General features: G+C 43.8%; 1 pseudogene; it reads left to right on the plus strand.

Annotated features, from left to right (window-relative positions):
• Window positions 1-8,950: 8,950 nt before the first annotated feature.
• LOC127193052 (F-box/LRR-repeat protein 19-like) lies at window positions 8,951-14,544 on the plus strand (annotated as a pseudogene).
• The last annotated feature ends 1,903 nt before the right edge of the window (window positions 14,545-16,447 follow it).

Consider the following 16,447-nt stretch of genomic DNA (forward strand, 5'->3'; position numbering starts at 1 on the left):
AATGTCATATTTTACCCTGGGTCTTTAATGTATCTATTGAAATAGCCATTTTCATTCTCTCACTGAGTCTACATACTTGGTGTCTTACATAGATTTGTTTGTAGGTGTTGAAACAGCCTTGCATTCTTGGTGTGAACTCAATTTTTCCATTTCTGTGTTATTTAGAGATGATCTCTGTGTCTGTAGTAGATTTTGGCAACTGCTCTATGTTTTTTTTTTTTTTTTTTTTTTTTTTTTTGCATATATTTGTTTGGGCTCACCTGCTTTGTGCTTCGAGGTAAAGCCAGCTTTGCATGAGGACTTTCTATTGCTCCTCTTTTTTTTTTTTTTTTTTTTTGTATTTTATGCAGTGTTCTCCTTTTGTCATTAGTATAAGGTTTGGTTGGAAAGGCGAACTCCATGTTAATCTGTCCAGTCCTCAGACACTGTTGGCGGAAACTCTTACTGCCTCAGTCTCAGCAGCTGCTTGCTGTGTGTTGTAGCTGTATCATGTAGGAGGCTGATTTAGTCACTTGTTTCAGGAACTCATCATGTCTTCTTCAGCTGTGGTTTATGTGTATACGACTTTCCACAGCACTGTACAAGGTAACACTGAAGTCCTTGTCAAATTGTGCAGTATCCCCATGTTAGCTCTACTTCTTTTTTTTTTTTTTTTTTTAAAGATTTATTTATTTATTTATTATGTATACAGTGCTCTGCTTGCATGTACTCCTGCAAGCCAGAAGAGGGCGCCATATCACATTACAGATGGTTATGAGCCACCATGTGGTTGCTGGGAATTGAACTCAGGACCTTTAGAAGAGCAGGCGGCGGTCTTAACCACTGAGCCATCTCTCCAGCCCATCTACTTCTAATACATATAAATTCACTTTTCCAGTTCGAATTAGGTGAACAATGCTTTGTTAGTACTTTAGTCCCTGCACCGAAACAGTTATGTTATGTTGAATCATTGTATTATCTGTGAGTCTTTATCTAGTTCATTAATTTCTGCATAGCTTTACTATTTTCTTTCTACATACTATTTCAGGTTTTTTTTTCCATGCTTGTAAAGCCCTCAGGCACCTAACTCTGGGCAAATATCTTTCATAACCTGACTTCTCTTTGTCACCCCACTTCTGTGTGATTGTCTTTCCTCAGCTGTCACTCCTCTTATGCCCTAAGAAAGCATCCTTGAAGCTCCATCATTTCTGACTCACTGTTCATTGATTTAAGAGTCCACAGTAGCTATTTAAGGAACAATTAAAGGGCAGGAGATGTGACTCAGCAGTTAAAGGCAGTGATTGTTCTTGCAGTTTCCAGGTTCCATTTCCTGTGTCTGCCTGGGGACTTGACATCTTTCCAGAACTCAAGTTCCATAGGGCCTGTTACTCTCTTGATCTCTGTCAGCTGTCTTACTGCTGTAACTTCAAATAAAATAGTGAATAGATGCTGGGAGAATGGACAGCCTTGTCTTGTCCCTGATTTAAGTGGAATTTTTTTGAGTTTCTCCCTATTTAATTTGCTGTTGGCTATGGGCTTGCTGCCCATTCCCTTTATTATGTTTAGGTATTTGTTGGAGGTGGGTCTGGTGTATTTTGATGCTAATTACTGCTTGACAGTTTGTATCTTGCCTAAGAGCCTAACCTGTTTAACCAATAAAAGGCCATCATCCCTGGGCAGGGCAAATGGGATGGGCGTGGCTAAGGTTCCCAGACTTTGGGAGACAGAGATAATCTTGTGAGAAGAGACTGGGGAGAGGAGAGGTGGAAGAAGGCTGCGCCATGGGTTGGGTGAAGGAGAAGCATATCGCCAGTGTGGATGGATATTTGGTCCAGATGCTGAAAGTTAGCAAGTATTTGGGATTATTGGTGGGAGGTAGCTTGATAGAAATTATTAGAAGCAGATGGCATAAGAAGTAGTTTAGGGATTTAATATCTGCCCTGACCAAGGTTAACTAAAGCTATTTTAAAATATAACAGGTATCTGTGTCTTGACTGACTGCTAGCGGGTCATAAAATAATGCTGTAACTATAATACCTAATACTGATAAATCAAGCACAGCAGGTATGTCCCTTGTATCCCTAATCTCTCCAAGACTTTTTTTTATCATGAATTGGTGTTAGATTTTGTCAAAGGTGGCAAATGAGATGATCCTGCGGTTTTTCTTTTTTTCTGTCAGTTTGTTTATATGGTGGGTTACATTTATTGATTTTTGTATGTTGAACCATTCCTGCATCGTTGGGATGAAGCCTACTTTAACATTATGATCTTTTTGATCTGTTCTTTGATAGAGTTTGCAGATATTTTATTCAATATTTTTGGATCTATGTCCATGATGGAAATTGGTCAGCAGTGCTCTTTCTTTGTTGAGTGCTTTGGGTATCAAGGTGACTGTGGCTTCATACAGTGAATTGGGTAATAATCCTTCTGTTTCTATTTTGTAGACTAGGTTAAGCAGTATTGGTGCTAAGTCTTATTTGAAAGTCTGGTTGATTTTAGCCCTGTTTATTTGTTTTTTTGTTTTTTTGGTTTTTTTTTTTTTTTTTGGTTAGGAGTCCTGTAATGAATTTTTCTCTTTCACTAGGTGTTATAGGTCTACTTAAGATATTAACCTGATCCTGATTTAACTTGGTAAAAGTTGCCTATCAATTAAATTATTCATTTCTTTTAGATTTTCCAATTTGTTGGATTACAGGTTTTTAAAGTGTGTCATTAACTAGTCTCAGGCTTTCCTCATTGTCTGCTTGTATGTCCTTTTTGTTTCCTATTTTTAAAATTTGCATATTATTCTGTGTTTTAATTAGTTTGAATAAGGGTTAGTTTATTTATTTATTTTTTTTGTTTTGCGTTGTTTTTGCTATGAGTCAACTCTGTTTAATTGATTCTTAAAAAACAGTAGGCTGATTCTTAGATGGAATATTGAATCTTTTGAAAGGTTAATACCTGTGACTCACTCAGGACTACATTTAAAAAAAGGAAAATGTGGGCCAGAAGTAAATACAAAATCTGCAGTTTGTAGAGAAAAACAGCACTAGGCAATTTCAGATGGCAGTCAGATGCTGCAACAGAGGCAGGACTTTTCAAGGAGTAAAGAGAGAGAGCTTTTGATCTGGATTGGAAACCGCAATACTTCCTCCTCCTGCTAAGCCTCAAATTAATGGAAGTAGTATGCAGAGTGATTCCTAGTTGCCGGAAAAAAATCTGAGAAAACTTGCTGTTACTATAGTCCAAGCGTGGCAGGGTCTATACCAACAAAGAAGTCATTCTTGACAGGATCGCCTTATTGTGCTGGTTCTGGAAACAAGAAAGATACAAAATTCAAAGAATCTTCCTCTGTGGTTTCAGTTCAGCAATGTCCCAGCTGTTTATGTTTTGCAGCTTTATAGTCCCTGTGAGGAGACTGTGAGAGTTCACTGCATTGAAGCTGTGAGGATGAAGCCTGAGTTGCATTTTGAGACCACAAACAAGATGTTGAGACACCTAAGCCATTGAGAATCTGCACGGAGAGATGCAGATAGGGAGAGGAAGTAGCCAAACTGAGGGATGTGTGAAAAGGTACAGGAATAGGGCCATCTAAGCCCTTTGATGTGAAGATCCATGTGTGTGAGACAGAGCTGCAGGATCTGGTGTTTGTCGTGCTGAGTTTCTTGCCTTGGTCTAATCTCCCCTCACTGTGTACACATTCCTATTTTCTGGAATGAGAAGGAGCATTCTGTGTCTTGGTGTGTTGGAAAGATAGAACTTGTTTAATGATTTCATAAGATGTGTCAATCAAGAGGTTTTTGTAATTGTCAGAAGCGACTTTGGACATTTGGACAGTGTACAGGCTGTTGCTTTGGACATTTGAACAGTGAACATGCTGTTGCAAATTATTAGGATCATTACAATTAGACTAAATAAAATTGCATGACAGGGTGACCATGAGCCTATAGTGACCAGGGTGAGAATGCAGTTGTTTGAGTCAAAAAGCTCCTAGATTAGAGGCTGTCTTTGAACACCTGTCTGACCTTTGTGGCTTTCTTTGGGGAGCTTATGGATGCTTTTGTAGGAGGAGCCTTTCTAGATTCTGTTGGTGTATTGTGTACAGTTTACTCTTGTTCATTCAAATGCTGATTTCTCTACCCCACTATCTAGTTCTCATTGTGATGTTTATTTCAAGTATCTCTGGTGTCAAGTTTGTGTCGACCTGTCACCATTTGTTCTCTGTATTGCCAATAAAAGTCAACTAGCCAGTGCTGAGCAATAACAGAGACTAGGGTGGGACATCCTGGTCCAGTGAGGGGGGGGGGAGAAACATCAGGAAGGAAAGGAAGGATGCCTGTGGAGAGGACCGGGAAACACCAGGAGAAATGAACTGTACCATGTAGATGAATAAAAGCAATTATAATGTGGGAAATCTGAATGGCAGGAAGCTATACTAGCTTGGAGGCTTAGTATTATGCTCTCTGCTAATTAAGCAGATCCTCGTCTCTCTGTGTGGTGTTTTGGTTAAGGAATAAGCAGTGATTATATTAAAAGTATAAATAATAATAACCATTCAACAAGATTCCTTATTGGGGATGAAATTTGGTTGTCTATAGACTCAATCCATTTCCTGTTCTTTGTGTCTACTGTGTTGTGGTTGCAACTGATCAGTCAGCTTCCTTCTCATGCTGTCATGCCTGCACCAGCATAGACTCTATGCTACATCACATAAGATACAGTAGAAGCAATTGCTACCTAGTGCTAAGCTAATTTGCTAGTCTGGTGGTTTTATATTTTTAAATTTGTTGTTTTTGTTTCTGTTTTTGAAAACAAAGTTTCTCTCTATAGTCCTAGCTTTCCTGAAAGTATGTAGGCCAGACAGGCCTCAAACTTAGAGATCCACCTGACTCTGGCTCCAGAGTGCTGGGATTAGATGTGGGCCAACATGTCTGGCTGTTTTTTATTTTTTGTAAAAAGATTTATTAATTATTATTATGTATACAGTGCTCTTCCTTCATGTACACCTGCAGGCCAGAAGAGGGCATCAGACCACATTATAGATGGTTGTGAGCCACCATGTGGTTGCTGGGAATTGAACTCAGGACCTCCGGAAGAGCAGTAAGTGCTCTTAACCTCTGAGCCATCTCTCTAGCTCCCTGGTTTTTTGTTTGTTTGTTTTGTTTGTTTGTTTTTGTTTTTGTTTTTAAATAAAGTTAGCGGAAGTTCTAGGAATGTAGGTTTTTGTACAAGGAAGCATATGCTGTTGTGCTGATCTTCATCCACATCTTGAATTTTGAAATTTGGCAGAGAGTGTATTCTGTCTTTTAGGATGGCATGTATTCATGATATTAATACGACCTGAGCCTTCTGAGTCATTGCATTGCAGGTGTGTGACGTTCTTCCTACATGTGTTTGTTCTGAATTTTATGAATGAATATGAGTATTTTTCCTGTATGCATGAAAATGTATGTCACATGTGCCTCCTCTTCACTGCTGTCAGAACTCCTGAACTTGGAATAATGAATAATTGTGAGCCCCATGTAAATAATCATAATTGACCTCAATTTTTTTTCTTCACTTTTCTTTTTCTTATTTTATTTATTTTATTTTGTATTTGTATTTTTGTTTTTCCAAGGCAGTATTTCTTTGTGTAGCCTTGGCTGTCATGGATCACTTTGTAGGCCAGGCTGGCCTCAAACTCATAGTGATCTGCCTGCCTCTGTCTCCCAAGTGCTGGGATTAAAGGCGTGCACCACCAATGCCCAGCTTACCTCAATTATTTTCAATACCAGCAAGAGCTTTTAACTGGTGAGCCATCTCTCCTGCCCTATTTTGTTTATTTATATTGCTATTTATATTTATTACATTTATATTGCTATTAATTCCTTCTGTTTATTTATAAATGTTTAAACATGCATTCCCTTTTATTAAAATCTTACTAATATTACAGTGTAAACCGGGATACCTCAGGGTTATGGAAGATGAATACCAAACAGGAGTGAATGCATAATTCTTTGTAGGAACTTCAGTAAAGACCTCTGAGTTCTTTCTGCCTTTTTTTGTTTGTTTGATTGATTTTTTTTTTGAAGGGAGTCAGGATCTTAATTTGTATGTCATGGCATAGAACAGGCTGGCACCTGCCTCTGCCTCCTGAGTGCAGGGATTAAAGGCATGAGCAAGTACACCCAGCTTGCCCATCATTTCTATAGTTAGTAATTGTTCCTACAATTTCTCTGATGTGTGGTCTGTGTGCTTCTCTCTCTGTCTGTTAATTGGCATTTCTCTTGCAAGGCTATTTCCTGTTCAAAGGACACAGAAATGACAAATGCCAAGAACTATGCAGGATTGGCAAAAGCAAGCCTGTGAGCCTCTGGACGCAGCCCACTCATTTTCACAGCTGTATCCCTGATTTAGGAAAAGCCTAAGTGAATTTGCCTCAAAACTGCTTCCTGTTGCTACACTGTCTTTCCATGCTTCTCTCATGTGTCAGGCATAATACATTATGCAGATTTCCTGCATAATCTTATTAAGGTGATTACATAGTTCTTAATAGTGATTTCTGAATAGATTCAAGTAACTTCTAGCCCTCCTACAAATTGGCAAAAAAAACTGCTAGGAGTTCTGCAAACCACATGAGTTACACCAGAAAGAAAAACAAGATTGAAACACATTAGTGATCAAGGGAATGCATTCATTCTAGGTTTAGTCCAGGCTGAGTTCTAGGTGTTACCACAATAAGAAAGACCATATGAATATAAAAACAAAGAACAAATGGTTTTCTATACAAGACAGGACAGACACCTGTTTCTTGATAACAACCTTGACACCAAAAACTCTTGTTTGGAACACATAATGTACATATGAAATAAGAAAAAGATAAAGCTTCTGCTTGGAACTCAGTGAGCTTATAGATAAAACTACTATTTAAACTTTAATAAGCAAAAAATGTCCAGTTAGATATAGTTCTAATGAAATAACTTAAAATCAATAGTCCTACTGTAATTCTCCTGTGTGATGATTGTATAGGGGGATAAAAACCTAGGACAAGAATAAAAGAGAGAGGGGCTTGCTAGAGCCTGTGCTACCCATTTACTATGTGTCTGTGTATATATGTTCACATGTGAATGTGTATGCATGTTTAAATGTCTACATGTTGGTGTGTGTGTGTGTGTGTGTGTGTGCGCGTAAAGTTGGGAACTCCCTTGTGTGTATGAACGTGTACCTGTCTGCATGTCTCATTGCTTACATGAGCTGATATAGTGGAAGAGCCACAGGCAGGGCTGGGTTCCCCTGAGAATGGCCTGGATTTGCTGCATTCTTTGCAAAAGAGACTGCTAAAATCAACGCCATCACCACAGGAAAGCTTGTGGAAATCTGCTGGTCAAAGCCCATGTTTATTTTACTTGAATGAATGTATGTGTAAAGTTTTTTTCCTCTTTTTTTTCCCCCCTCTCCTTGTCTTGCTGTCTACAAGAAAACCAGTCCAGAACTATTCCTTGGCCTTTATCAGGTTTCTAGCTTCCAGCAAGCCACTGTTGAATGCCTAAGGCAGCCACTAAGTTTAAAAGCAGACTAAGTTTTTTCTTTTACAACCTCCTGTTGTTTACAGCAGAAAACTGTCACAGCCACCTGCTGTTAAACAATAGACTCCTTAGCTAAGGAGCAGCTTTGGCAGCAGAAGAGCCAGAAAAAAACAAATAGCTCAATTGATAAAGCATCAGATGGTTCTTTGGCATTTGCCAACACTGTGTCCAAATACTAACATGTGTGTCAAGGCTGGCCCTTGATGGAGATGAACCTCATTATTCAGTTTCCTTCTAAAATGACTTTGTGGTTACAGTAAAACTTTTGTGTCTGGAAATGAGTGGAGGAAGCACCAGAGTTATATGACTCTGTTGTCAATGGCGCAGACATGTACAGTGACGTCAGTATCCTGCTTTCTGCGTACACATGTTCAGCACACTTTAGGATGCAGTGACCTATGATGATGTGCATGTGGACTTCACTCGGGAAGAGTGGGCTTTGCTAGATCCTTCCCAGAAGAGTCTCTACAAGGATGTGATGCGGGAGCCTTACAGGAACCAAGCTGCTGTAGGTAAGACTGAATTATGTTTTGCTTTTTAAAGTCAGGGGACAAATGTTTCTCTGTTACTGATGTTCTTCTGCAATTTCAGTTGAGTATGAGGAATAATGAGGTGAAAAAATCAGGCATGGTTCTCAGAGACTCTGGATATAATAACTTCAATTTTCCTAATTTCCAATAATATATAATATATTTCTGGTACTATATTTTAAGCTACAATTTGGGAGACCATAATATTGAAGAACGTTGTCAAGTTCTAGAAGACATGGAGGGTAATTTTCATGTGCAAGCTGATACATGTCTTGCAGAAGAAATTTTAATGTGCCCTGCAAGTTTTAAAGAAAAGCAACAATGTTAAAAAACGAAAAAACCGACCCCCTCTTTGCCCTGTCTCTGTGGGTCAGGCGGACCCAGAGGAGAGTGGCAGGTTGCAGCGACCCCCCCGCCTCCGTGAACCAGCAGTGGGAGGTGTTTGAACCCCGGAAATGGTGGGGAGCCCTGGATCTTTCCCTGGAGACTAGATAGTTGGAGCTGGGAAGGGGCCAGTTAAGGGTGGGGGGGCTTTGGGGAGAGGTAGGGGTGGGAAGCTGAGACTCGTACCGGTACTGAGTGTGGCCTGGGCAGAATCTGAGCATCCTGTGCCCAAGGAGCCCGCCCCCCCCCCCCGTTGGCCTGGAGTGGCAGAGTGACTGAGCCCCCCAGAGCAGGACCTTCCCTTGGAAGGGCCTTGCAGCAGCTGGTGGGAGGGCCTGGCCCCAGCACTCTCGACCTCCACACGCTGTTGTCCCGCCCTCCGCTGGAGGGAGGGGCCGAGCGCCCTCAGGAGGCGTGGACCTAGCCATTCCGAGCGTTTCCCGCCCTGCGCCGCCACTGGCCGCGCACCAGCCAGGAGATGGCTCCCTGGACACGTGAGAGCCTGAGCCTTCGGTGGTGTTGACACCCCCAATGTCGTCGCGCAGCCAGGGCCCTGGGGCTGGAGCGCACCAACGCGGAACCTGCTGCCGCCGCTGCCAGGCCTGTGTGCTATCTGAGTGCGGGGACTGCCATTTCTGAGGAGATTTGAGGAAGCTGGGGGCGTCGGCGGAGCAGGCGCATGAAGCAGTTCTGCCAGCTTCGGCAGAGCGCTGCTGCGCCCATGCTCCCACACACAGCTGTGTGCGTGTGCGAACTGAGTGCAGGGACTGCCATTTCTGAGGAGACATGAAGAAGCTGGGGGCGTGGCGGGGCGGGTGCGTGAAGCAGTCCTGCCTGCTTCCGCAGTGCGCTTAGGCAGTGAGCTGCGCCCGTGCTCCCACACACAGCTGTGTGTGTGAGAGAACTGAGTGCAGGGACTGCCATTTCTGAGGAGACATGAAGAAGCTGGGGGTGTCGGCGGAGCAGGTGCATTGAAGCAGTCCTGCCTGCTTTGGCAGTGAGCTGCGCCTGTGAGAACTGAGTGCAGGGACTGCCATTTCTGAGGAGACCTGCAGAAGCTGGGGGAGTTGGCGGGGCGGGCGCATGAAGCGGTCTTGCCAGCTTCTGCAGTGCACGGCGCCCGTGCTCCTACACACAGCTGTATTTGTGTGCGAACTGAGTTGCGGGGACTGCTGTTTTTGAGGAGACATGAAGAAACTGGGGGCGTCGGCAGGGTGGGCGCATGAAGCAGTCTTGCCTGCTTCGGCAGTGCACTGCGCCTGTGCTCCCACACACAGCTGTGTGCCTTCTGTGTGGGGAAGCTGGGAAGGAGGAAGGTGGATGGAGAGGAAGAGAAGTTTGGTTTGAGCCTCATGGAGTGTACAGTCTGCAATGAGATCGTCCACCCTGGCTGCCTGATGATGGGAAAGGCTCAGGGTGCTATCAATTCAGAGATCCCCAACTGCTGTGAGTGCCCCCAAGGTACCCAGGATGGACAAGGATGTAGGTGAGGGTCCAGGGCGCCATAGAGTTGACAGTGGTGAGGGGGTGGATGGAAGCTGACAGAGGAGCCAACACCTCCACCTCTGCCCAGAAGAAATTTACCCTTATCTGCTGGCCCTCCCCCTGACGATTTTGTCTGGGCCCACAAATGGAAGGATTTGGAGGCAGGGGATGAGACCCCCACCCCAAGGAAAAAGGTGAAAAGAGGCCAAGAGAGGCACTTGAAGAAGGTGGGTGAAGATGCCTGCCTCCTCCAATGAGCAGACCCAGGCAGCCCTGGCCTTCTGCTCCCCCCCCCCACCCCCAGGGTTCTGAATCCCAGCCATGCATTGTCATCCTGCCACCCTGGGCTCCCTCCCGAGAACTGGGAGAAACTCAAGCCACCTATGGCTTCTGCTGAGGGCCTGACAGTGCCGTCCCCATCACCACAGAGGGAGAAACTGGAGCCGGTGCCTGATACCTCTTCTTCCTCCTAGGACTCACACACAGACTCAGACTCCTTAGGGCACATCGCTTAGAGAGGACAAAGCTCCTGGGGAGGCCTGGAATGGCCTTCAGCCAGCCTTGGGCAGCTCTGGTGAGAAGGAAAACCATGTTGTTGCGGTGGGCTAAATGCCCTGGCAGTGGGGGACCACTGTTCTATTGGCCTCTGGTCCCTGACCCATCACCATAGCCTCCACAGTTATGTGCCCCCTGCCCCAAGCCCTGAGCCTGACAATCTGCCTTTCTTTGCCTGCTGCCTCGGGCTGCATGGCTCCATGTCTTCCACCACCTTGGACTCCAAGAGTTATGTGTCTGCATGCGAGTCTGCAGGACTTTGAGCTGCTGGTGCTACAACAAGCGTCTGTGGCCTCGGATGGACCTAAGCCAGAGGAAGTCAATGACCCCACCCATGCTTAATGGGGTGGTTTGTCGCCAGCCATGTGCTCTGGACCTCAGCTGTGCAGGTATTTCCACAAAAAAACAGCCCATGTGGCTTCTGAACTGACTGCAAGGCTTGCAGGAGTTGGTGCTTTCTGGGTGGTCCTGGCACTCCGTCTCTGCCCTGGGCTCCACCCCGCTGCCCTTACTGTGGCTCTTGGACTTCCACTGGATTAAGGATGTTAAAGACTCCCAGTTCCTGGACCTCTTGCCCTCATTCCCCCCCCCCCTAACGTGATGCCAGGTTATTTTCTTCATGACTTGACACTCCTCAGTTTAATATCGTGGAATTTCTGCCCAGAGACTTGAGCCAGCCAACCTTCTCCTTTCCCACCTGCACTGATATCTTTGGGGATCTTTGCTTCCCATCTCTGCCTTCCACCTGCTTCGTTGTCCATCCCCTTGGGGGCGTGGGACAAGAGGTACAGGGGAAGTGCTGAGCCAAAGGGATGGTGGGGTGGTGAAGGTGCAAGTCTTTAGTAGAGAAGAGTGAGGGGGCAGGATACTGGGAGCCACAGGGCTGTGGGAGGTGATGAGGAGGTGGAGGGCAGAGAGCAAACCAACAAGGGTTCAGGGAACAAAGACCAGTTGGGTGTGATGGGGGTCCAAAAAGGGGAAACCAGAGGAGCAGTTGGGGATCCAGGAGTCAGATAGGGGGCTCTACAAACCAGGAAATGCCATGACTGGGGGCTGGGAGAGGAGCAGATGTGGGACTCCTTCCCTCTCTGTGGAGTTACCCCTCTCCCTTCCCTCTGTCCAAATTTCAGTTCTTTCCCTGACCCTGGCTCCTTGAATGTCACTGAAAATGGCAGCTATTACAAGGAGTGGGGGCTGCGAGTCAACCTGCTATTCAGCTCGTGGCCCAGGGGAGTGGTGAGGGATAGCCCAGTCCCCTGCTTGGCTCCCTACACAATACTTGAACATTCGTCTGTACTGAACCAGGGGAATATCTGATCTGGGGGACTGTGATGTGAGAGGGCCAGCTTGACCTAAACTGGGCTAGTGCGTACCCCGTTTGGACTGTCCCACCCCCAGCTCTCTTGCATTACTGTCTCTAACAGGTCCACCACTCTGACCTGGTAGGGAATGTCACCTTAAAGATGGGCAAGATGGGACTCCTCCAGCTTGGCTCATCCCATTCTTTCATTGTCATGGAAACTTGTGTCCCAATTGCCCAGGGAACTGTCAGTCCTCATTGCCATGGAAATAGCAGCCAATGGACCCTTCTGGAAATCAGAGCTAAGACTGGAAACAGTCTCTCTTAGTTGCTGTGGGAACTTAGTTAACAGACTCTTGGCACCTCCCCTCTCCCCACCCCTTTCCTTCTTCCAGTGTTGGGGTTAGAGTTTCAAGAGCCTGAGGGAGGAGTTGGGTCCAGGTCCCACTCAATTTAGGCCAGGGGGAACTGGATTGTACCACATGGGTGTAGGGAAGGGGAATCTATCCACACACCTCAGGTTACAGGAAGGTGCGCGGGTTTGCGGGTGGGGGCTGGGCAGACCAAAGGCAGATGGGAGGGGTGGGCCTGGGGTTGGAGAAAGGCTTGACCACGAGGGCGCTTAAGGGAGGGAAGAAAGCACCGCGGCAAGGGGCAAGTGTGGGACCCAGCCGTTCTGCACCTCTAAACCCCCAAGTCTGTACAATATGGTTTGCTATAAAACTCAGAATCGTCAAAACAACAAACATAACAAAAACAAAACAAAACAAAAAAACAAAAAACAAATGAACAAAAACACCTGAAAAAAAAAAAAACCAAAACCCCACTGCTTTAAGTTTAGTGATGATTATTACATTCTCACAAAACCAGGCACCTCAATGTCAGGAATCTGATTTGTGTTTTTTTTTTTTTTCCTCCTCGATTTATTTATTATTATGTATACAGTGCAGGCCAGCAGAGGGCGTCAGATCTCACTATAGATGGCTGTGAGCCACCATGTGGTTGCTGGGAATTGAACTCAGGACCTCTGGAAGAGCAGGCAGTGCTCTTAACCTCTGAGCCTACTCTCCAGCCCTGATTTGTGTTCATAAGGCGTTCATCTAAGAGCGGAAACCAGGAAACAGTGACTTAAGACATGTCACTATTTGAATCGTAGCCTGATTAGAGCTGTGCTGTAGAACTGCCAGTTGGTTTAGTTTCATACCACTTAGATATTGCAAAAGGAATACACATTGAATATGTGATAGGTATGTGTCCAGAACCTTCTATAAGCAAAAAGTCCCTAGCATTGCTAGTGTTAGACATAGACTTGTAGTCCTGTTGCTAAGATCAGTGAGAGGGCAGTTTATGGTAATCATGACTGTTGTTGTGGAGAAACCCTAATCTCATACCATGTCTGTGAGAAACAAGAATCAAACTGAATACAATGCGGAAACCTGTCATTTTTTATTCTTAGTGGGTGTATCCTATGTCACAATGGATACTAGCCATGTGAGCATAGGGATATTGAAAGAAGAAACATACCTCTCTCTAGAACAATGAGAAGATATGTAGGAGTTCCCACTTTGATTATACTTTATGAATGTGATACAAGTTTGCAATTAATTGGTTTTTCACCATCATCGTGAACCTCCACAAACTCACACTGCAGAAAGTCTCTGAGGACTAAGAATGTGAGAAATCCGTTTGTCCTGGTTCACTTTTCAAACATGTTATGACTCACACTATAGAGAAATTTGTGAATGCAGTCAGTGTGGTAAAGCTCTGAGTTCTTCCATTTCTCTTCAAATATATGAAAAACATCATATAGAAAAACGGTGCTATAAATGTGAGCCATGTAATAAATGCTCTCACTACCATAGGCATCTTCAGAGACTCAACACGTAGAGAAGGGGAACACCACGAATGTAAACAAAGTGATAAAACCTTATGATCTGGTTCCTCTTTACCATTACACCCCATTGTAAAATTAATTAACAGAGAAAATTAATTCAGTGTAGTGAATGTGGAAAAGCTTTCACATGCTCTAATTATCTTTGCAGGCATGAAAGAAGTCACACGGGAGAGAAACACTCTGAATATTCTCAATGTGGTAAAACCTTCGCACATCAGAGCCATCCTCAAAGGTACGAAATAGTTCACTGTGGAGAGATGCTCTAAAGGTATTTAATATGGTGAAACCTTTGCACATCACAGTAGTTTCCAATATCATAAAAGAACACATACTGGGGAGAAACCCTATGAATTTAATGAGTATAGTAAAGCTTTCCTATGTCCCAGTCATCTTCGAAGGCATGAAAAAGTTCATACTGGAGAGAAAGCCTGTGAGTGTATTTAATAAAGTGAAGCCTCTGTACATTTCTGCTGAAGGCCAGCTTGAACACTACAGGGTAAATTGAGGCAGGACATAGAGTTGGTGACTGATCACTCACCAGAGTTTTCTCTGATGGAATCTGGCTTGATTTACTGGAGCCAGTTCTCTCTTTGGCCAGCAGCTGGGGGCCAGTATTGCTTGTCCCTAGCAAAGAAGAAAAATAAAAAAGGAGGGAATATTCACACACACACACACACACACACACACACACTTGGTAGATGAAGCAAGGCACGTTCCAACAACTTTATTTTTTCTTATAGCTTACATATCCCAACAAACAACTTCCAAGCATTATAAAGTGATTACGTTCTATTTTTCTTTTAGTGAATGGCCATGTAAAAACAGTATATACCCCAATATTTTTACCCAGAAAACTTTTTCACATTGCAGGTAAAGAAAACAAATTATTCCCAAGAACCTACATCTATTCACAACTAAGCAGCGTGTTATAGATCAACAAAGTGAAAGCAAGCAAGATAATTTTTTAGCCAGTTGCTGCTTTTCACTGACAGACTGCAATTTGTGATTACAAAGAAAGGACCAATTACCTTAAAAAGTAATCTTTTTATTAACTTATTTATTTTTATTTATATGTGCATTGCTGCTTTGCCTGCATATATGTCTGTGTGAGGGTGTTGGATCTTGGAGTTACAGACAGTTGTGAGCTGCCATGTGGGTGCTGGGAATTGAACCAGGGTCCTCTGGAAGAGCAATCACTGCGCTTAGCCCCTGAGCTATGCGGTAGAACTGCTAATCATTATAGTTTCATACCAATAATGAAACTATATATGAAACCAGTCAAACACATATTTAAATGTGTAACAGAACACATTGAAGAAAACCCTTAAAATGTAACCAATGTCACAAACCCTTTTCACAACACAGTTACCTGCAAATACATAAAAGAACACATTCTGCAGAGAAAACACATGTAATGCGGTAAAGACTTTGTATGTGGCAGCAGTTCTAGTCATCATGAGAAAAAAAATCATACTTCAGAGAGACCCCTAAATGTAGTCTGGGTGGTAAAGTTTTGCACTTTGTTTTCTTACAGAAGAGTAAAAACCTTTAGTGTGTAATCACCAGTGAAAGCCCCTGCATGTCACAGTAGTCTTTGAGGAACTGAAAGAACTCATACACGAGGGAATCTAGGGCTATAAAGCATTTGGTAAAATCCTTAGCCAACACACATTCAGTTACACAAGAGTGTTCTCTGAGAAGAAATGTGACAAGTGTCAGAATCTATTCAAACATTATGATGTCCCTCTGTATTTTGATTTGCAAAGTCTTCTAAAAAATATGAATTCAAATAGTTATGTATCCCTTTTAGATTTCACAGTTCTCTTCAATTATAGGTATAAAACTTTATGGATGTGTTTAATTACATTTTATTTTGCTGTGATAAATCAATGTCTAAGGCAAGCTGTACAAGTTTAATTTGTTTTAAGATGGCAAAAGGGATCACCATGAGAGTGGCAATGCAGCAAGTGTCACACTTGGAAGCCACAGCAGAAAGCTCAGCTCACATTCTCAACCTGCAGCATATGGAGCACAGAGTAAATCTGAACATGGTGTGTGGATCTGAACTTTCCTTTTTTTTTCTTCAATTTTATTTATGTAGACAATGTTTTGTCTGCATGTACACCTACTCGCCAGAAGAGGGCGCCAGATCTCATTACAGATGGCTGTGAGCCACCATGTGGTTGCTGGGAACTGAACTCAGGACCTCTGGAAGAGCAGCCAGTAAGTGCTCTTAATCTCTGAGCCATCTCTCAAGCCCCAGATGTAAACTTTTTTTTTTTTTTTAAACAGAAGTAATCCACTTTATTTTTCTTGTAAAAACCCGTATGTGGTAGCCACAGCTGTAGCCTGGGTCCTCTGAACAGACACTCTGGTGTGGGTTTTCACAAGAGACTTGGTGAACACAGTTTCTTTCCAGAGATCGGGTTTCAGGTAGCTGTAGGTCTTGGAAATGGCATCAAAAGTGGCCTTGGCAAAGTTGCCCAGGGTGGCAGTACAGCCCCTGGCTGATGTGTGGCAGTCATCAATACCGCCCATTATCAGTAGTTTCTGGGGCACAGGTGCTGAGACAATGCCAGTGCCTCTGTGTGCAGTGATGAGACGCACCAAAACAGAGCCACAGCGGCCTGTCACCTACCCTCAGTGACACGTTTCCTACATCAGGGCAGCATTTCCTAAATCTTTCCAATGATATCCCCAACTGAGAAGAACTAGTTTCTCTGGCTTCAAGCCCACATGCTTTCCAAACAGCGCCGTCTGTCATGGACTCACT

This window comes from Acomys russatus, chromosome 8, assembly GCF_903995435.1.
Source record: "Acomys russatus chromosome 8, mAcoRus1.1, whole genome shotgun sequence".
Lineage (NCBI taxonomy): Eukaryota > Metazoa > Chordata > Mammalia > Rodentia > Muridae > Acomys > Acomys russatus.